The following is a 5,646-nucleotide window of genomic DNA, read 5'->3' on the forward strand; positions in this document are numbered from 1 at the left end:
ACTATACAACTGCTACAAATAATAGATGCGAGAAATTTTCTCTTCATGGAAATATTCTAGCTGAAAATGTGAAGGAACAATATATAATATAATTGCAACACCGAATGAATTAATGGATCTAGGCATTGAGCAGCAGGGTTATTAACATCACAGAAAGAGACAACCAGATATTATTTGCCTCCTAATGGGCAATTACTCTCCCTTCCATCCAATAAGTTGGTCTTGCTCTATGGAAATAATCAGAATCCGAAGGAGACTGTAAATCGAAAACCTGATTTATAGGAGATACAGAAGACACAAGAATATGTTAAACAACACAACTGGGATGCATAGAAAAATCCACATTATGGGAAATTCTACAGGAAAAAAATGATTTAGTTTCTTCAGCAAATAAATTATAAGAGATAGGAATTGGTGGAGAGAATAAAGAAAGAGGATACTTTTAAAGATGAAAAGATACCTAAAAGATGTGTCAAAATCAATAGTAATATGTAGATCTTATATAAATTCTGATTCAAAACAAAATTTGTAAAAACTTATTTCTATAATAAGATGTTTGGAAATTTGAACTCTGGATATTAGCTCACGTTGGTAAATAATCATTATATCTGAGTATGATAATGCTATTGCAGCTATGTGTTTTTAAGTTCTTGTCTTTAAGAGATACATGCTGAAGTATTTATAGATAAATAATATGATGGATGGAAGTGAATGGGGGTATAGACTCTATATGATCTATAATTATATCATAGATAAAACAAGATGGATCATGAGTTGATCATTTTTGAAGCTGGTTGATAGATATATGAGCTCATTACACTATTCTTCCTACTTTTGTATATGTCTGAAAATTTCCATATTAAAAAGTTAGAACAAGGATGTGGTTCCATAGTGTAGTGGTTAGCTTTACATGGAGAAGGTCCTGGGTTTGTGCCCCAGGGGAGCCACACACAGTCCATGGATTATGGCCATGCCACCCTGAACAAGCCCGATCCCGTCTGATCTTGGAAGCTAAGCAGGGTTGGGCCTTGTTAGTACTTGGATGGGAGACCACCTAGGAAGACCAGGTGCAGTAGGCATTAAAAAAAAAAAAGTTAGAACAAGATTTAAAGCAAATAAGGCTAAATAAATAACCTTGATGGTGGGTACATAGATGTTCATTGTATTATTTTCTATTCTTTCTTTCTAATTGCTTATAATTAATATTAAAGCAATTGTAAAAGAAACCACAATGAGAATAGCCGTGGGGTAACTTAAATTGAAGGAGGGCTCTAGCTCTATAAAATCTTATTTCTTAAAAGAATAAGATTAAAGATCTAAGGTGAATTAGTGAAATCTGTTTGTGCCTAGTGGTGGCCATACAGGTAACTGTTTATTATTTCTGTGACTTTTGTTTGTTAAATTTTTCCATAATTTAAATAATAGTGTGTGTGTGTTTGTGTGTGTGTCTATGTAGCACAAATGTCACATTAGTCCTCTGAGGAAGCTGCTTGTGACCAGGCAAGAAGTCACAAATAGATTTCGTACCTGGACATTTTGTATTGGTGAGAAGTGGATAGAAAGGACAGCGTGGCTGAAGAAAAGGGGGCACTCCCACACCTGTATTCCACCGTACACTTTTTCATACTCTGCAGCTTCTCCAGAACCCCGCTAAGTGGTGAATAAACAAATAAACATGGGGAAGAGATACCTCGGGGGTTAAGTATTTTCTCTCTTCCCTCAGTGGGTGCCTAAGGCACCTGCCTCCACATAGCCCCCCATGGTGGTCAGCTCCTGGGGTCTTGGCCTAGAAACTGCACTCCCAGAGCTGTCCTCTCTCCCCTGGGTCAAACAAGTCCCAGCCCTGTGAGGTTTGTCCAATGATTCATTGGCTGAAGTTATTGAATAGTTTACTTATACGTTCTCTGTTGTTTTTTTTTTTTTTTTTTTTTTTTTTTCGGCTAATTCCAGAAAGCGCATCTAAGTCAGATCTGGGAAACTGTGCAGAAGAGTGTATTTCTGGAGGAAATTCAAAAAATATAGTTAAAACATTTTGTTTTAAGTGGTAAGACAAAGTATAGTTTCCATCGATAAATAGAATTCGAGATAAACCTTTGAAATTGCTGAGGGGTGAGGATGAGGGTACATTACCTCAAAGAGTGGAAGGGCAAACTGTGACCTCAAGCTTTGCCAAACAAGCTTAGAGTCAGTAGGAAAGATTCTGCATGGACACTGGACCGTGGACCCCGAGGCCTCTAAAACTGTGGCCTTGCTCTGAATCCAAGTCAGCTTATGGAGGTAAAAGCTATTGAAAAGTCTTATCTGGCTTTGTTCCATCTGTCTCTCTGGAGATCCACATATCATCAATTTATCTGGGAAAAAGGGGCCACATTAAAGAAGCACAATTGTTGAAAATTTTCTATTGTAATTACTCTTCAATATTAATATATTTTTTGAAATAAACATCTCAAAGAAAAGCCGACTAAAAGGCTGGATTTCTAAAAGGAAATAAAAAGTTGTTTTAGAATTAGACCAAGCACATTTATTTAGCATTCATGCATTCACTTATTCATTTCACCTGTTAAATATTTTTAAAGCACCTACTATGTTCCTGATAGTGCTCCCAACTTCTGAAGTTACCCAGAGGACATAGTGGCCATTCACAAGGAAAGGCACTGGGTAAAGTTGCGGTAAGTTTTATTCCCATTAAATTAAATTAAAAACCAGTTGTTATTTAAACATTCATATAATTACAGGCAGTCATTATCTGGATTTTTTCCTGAAGGCCAAATTTGACTCAGTGAGCCTTTGATTGCTGAGACAAGACAGCAGCAACATGAAACATCTCTTTAGAACAAAGCTCACCTAAGAAACTATTACACAGGAGGTTTAGCTCAGGAAAAAGCAACAGAGAAATAGCTAGGAGTACAAAGCTCTTTATCTCCATTTCCAAAGTGCAGTGGCTTAACATTTTAAAAGGCCGCTTTGGGGAACATTTTCCCCTGAAAGTTCCTTTCACACATTTACAGACAGGAAGTACAACAGAGCCATGAACATCTTCCACCCCCGAAGAGGATTTTCCTTCCTTTACTTAGGTATTAGATTAAAATAGCATTTTACTTCTCATCAAGCCTGAAGATAGGATTACATTTGAGTCTGGATTTTTCATTTTAAAATGTGAATTGTTAACCAGGAAATAATGAGATTCGACTTTTTATCAGGCAGCCCTCGCTGTTGTGAGAATTGTCGGCTTTTGTCCATGGAGTTCCCAAAGGTAAAATGAGCACCAGAGGTCAGTAAATATCCAGACTGTTACCTCCTTCCTTTGCACCGACGAACATTTTAGTGGTTGTCTTTTCTGGTCAGATCCAGCCACCTCAAGAGAGTTCAATATTTATTTTTTCACTTATCTTTCTCCTTAGATTCCTGAGCTTTTAACTTCTTAAAAGGAAATGAGAAAGAAATAGACTAGATCGGAACCCTTTAGACACCACTCTGGTTTAATTTATCGACAGTCTACACCTGATCCATGATATGTTACCAGTTGTTGTACATCTTATCAGCATGTCTGAATCATGTTCCTAATTCATAGAAATGCTAGAATTGTACCAACTTTAAAGAATTTATGGAACAAAGTGATCTAATAGGCAAATTCATTTTAAAAGAAGAATATCGACCACTTAGATTTTTTATATTAATAAAAAATTGTTAACTCTTGGAAAATCAGATAGTAATTTCTTAACAATAAAATTTTCTGATGTCATCATCATTAAATATTATAAAGTTTTAATAATTTTTATTATTATACAAGTACTACAATTAGTTATAATATAATAATGTTATAAAGGTCTAATAATAACTGTTATAGTTATTATTTTGAAGTGTTATAATTTTAGGGCTACAAAGAATCGTGTTCGTTATCCAGCCTCTTTTTTTTATCATAGAAAAAGAGGACCAGAGAAGTAAAGAGACATTCCCAATGCCATATCTCTAGACTCCAGTCTTTCTATTTCTTGATGCAAGATACTTGTATTGGAAAATGAAGGAAGGAAATATCTAAAGAATGTCCAGAAATAAGAAGTCTCCTTTTAAATTAAGGCCTTAGTTCAAATGGCACCTCTTCAGAGCAGCCATCCTTTAGCAGTTTCCTACTCAGCCTTATTTGCCTAAAAAGAATTGAGCTCTTCCCGAGTTTATGGATTTATTACATTCCAGTGTCTTCTGCACTAGAATGAAGGTCCAAAGGGGCAAGAGTCCTCTCTCCATTTTGTTCACGGATCTATACCTGGAGCACTCAAACAGTGCTTGCCCCCTGGTGGCACTCAATACATAACTGTTGAATGAATGAATGAATGAATAAATAAATAAGAAATAAATGAAATGAAATCTGGCTGCCACCAGAAGTGAAACCTGAGGACTAATAATAGAAGAAACAAAAATTAGATATAAAAAGTCTATATGTTTTCGTACTGCAACCAAAAATAATAATAAACTGAGTGACCATTTTAAGAATCTTCACATAAATTCTATCCTCTTTTCCATTCTGTGAAGGTTAAGAAGACCTTAGATGTTACAATCTCTTAACATCCCCAAACCTTTATCATTAGGGGCAAACTCCCGGTATTTGACTAATAAATTAATCTATACATGCTAGATATTTTAATTAGAATGAAAAGTGTCAGATGTGTCAGCAAGTAGAAGGTGAAGCAATGAACTAGAACCAGATAATCCACATCATAAATATTTAGCTCTTGATGGTCCTGAGTTGCTTAAATGTAGGTATTGGGATCTCAAGATACTGCAAGTATTGAAGTCCTTTTCCATGTGTTCCAAAAACGCCAAAATTTATGTTGCCTGTCATCTATTAATGACTATACAAATTCAATTTGGTTTAATTCAAAACAATTTAAGTTATTGAGCATCTATCCACTCAATAAATTATAGCACTAGGCATTTTGGTGAGAGATATGTGGGAAGTTCGAGTTCTGATCAACGTAGGCTACTTGATATATTGCCTGCTTGGCACATTGCCTGCGAGACACAATTGGTAGATAATTTTTTATCTTACAATTGTGGGGCTGGAAGGATAGAGGAGGAGCCCTTTCTGTTGGATTAATAAGGAGATAATGAAACCTGAGTTAATAAAGGACAGAGATGTCAAATTTGAAAAAAGAGTTCAGTAGGAATAGAGAGACTTCCAATGACCTGGAAAAGCATTTTCAATCAAGAGAAAAGTATGAAAAATAAAAATAACACATTAAGGTGATAAATAAAGTGGTTTTTAAAAAGGTACAGAGGACTTAAAGGTTGTTTTCTTAACATCGATTCTTAACATTCAATGGACAATCTTGATTTTATGTAAGATCAAGAAAAAGGAAAGAAAGAATATGTCATTTCCAGATGATGATAAATGCCAAAAACAGATGAAGCTTTAGACAGATGAAGACAACAAAAAGTCATTAGGAGGCCCCATTGGGAGCAGACTCAGCAAGAGACTACTCATATGAGGAGCTAAAAATGGAGTATTCAGCATGCAGAAGGAAAGAAACTAGAAAAAGAAGAGAAAAATGAAACTTATCATAAAATCACAGCAAGATAAACTTCGACAGCTTTAAAGGTATTGTCAGCTTAAGTTTCTAGCATTTTTTATTCATTGAATTAGGTACA

General features: G+C 35.3%; 1 pseudogene; it reads left to right on the forward strand.

Annotated features, from left to right (window-relative positions):
- The first annotated feature begins 960 nt into the window (after positions 1 to 960).
- On the forward strand, positions 961 to 1,079 carry LOC118605949 (annotated as a pseudogene).
- The last annotated feature ends 4,567 nt before the right edge of the window (positions 1,080 to 5,646 follow it).

This window comes from Rousettus aegyptiacus, unplaced genomic scaffold (genome assembly GCF_014176215.1).
Source record: "Rousettus aegyptiacus isolate mRouAeg1 unplaced genomic scaffold, mRouAeg1.p scaffold_m13_p_1, whole genome shotgun sequence".
Taxonomy (NCBI): Eukaryota; Metazoa; Chordata; class Mammalia; order Chiroptera; family Pteropodidae; genus Rousettus; species Rousettus aegyptiacus.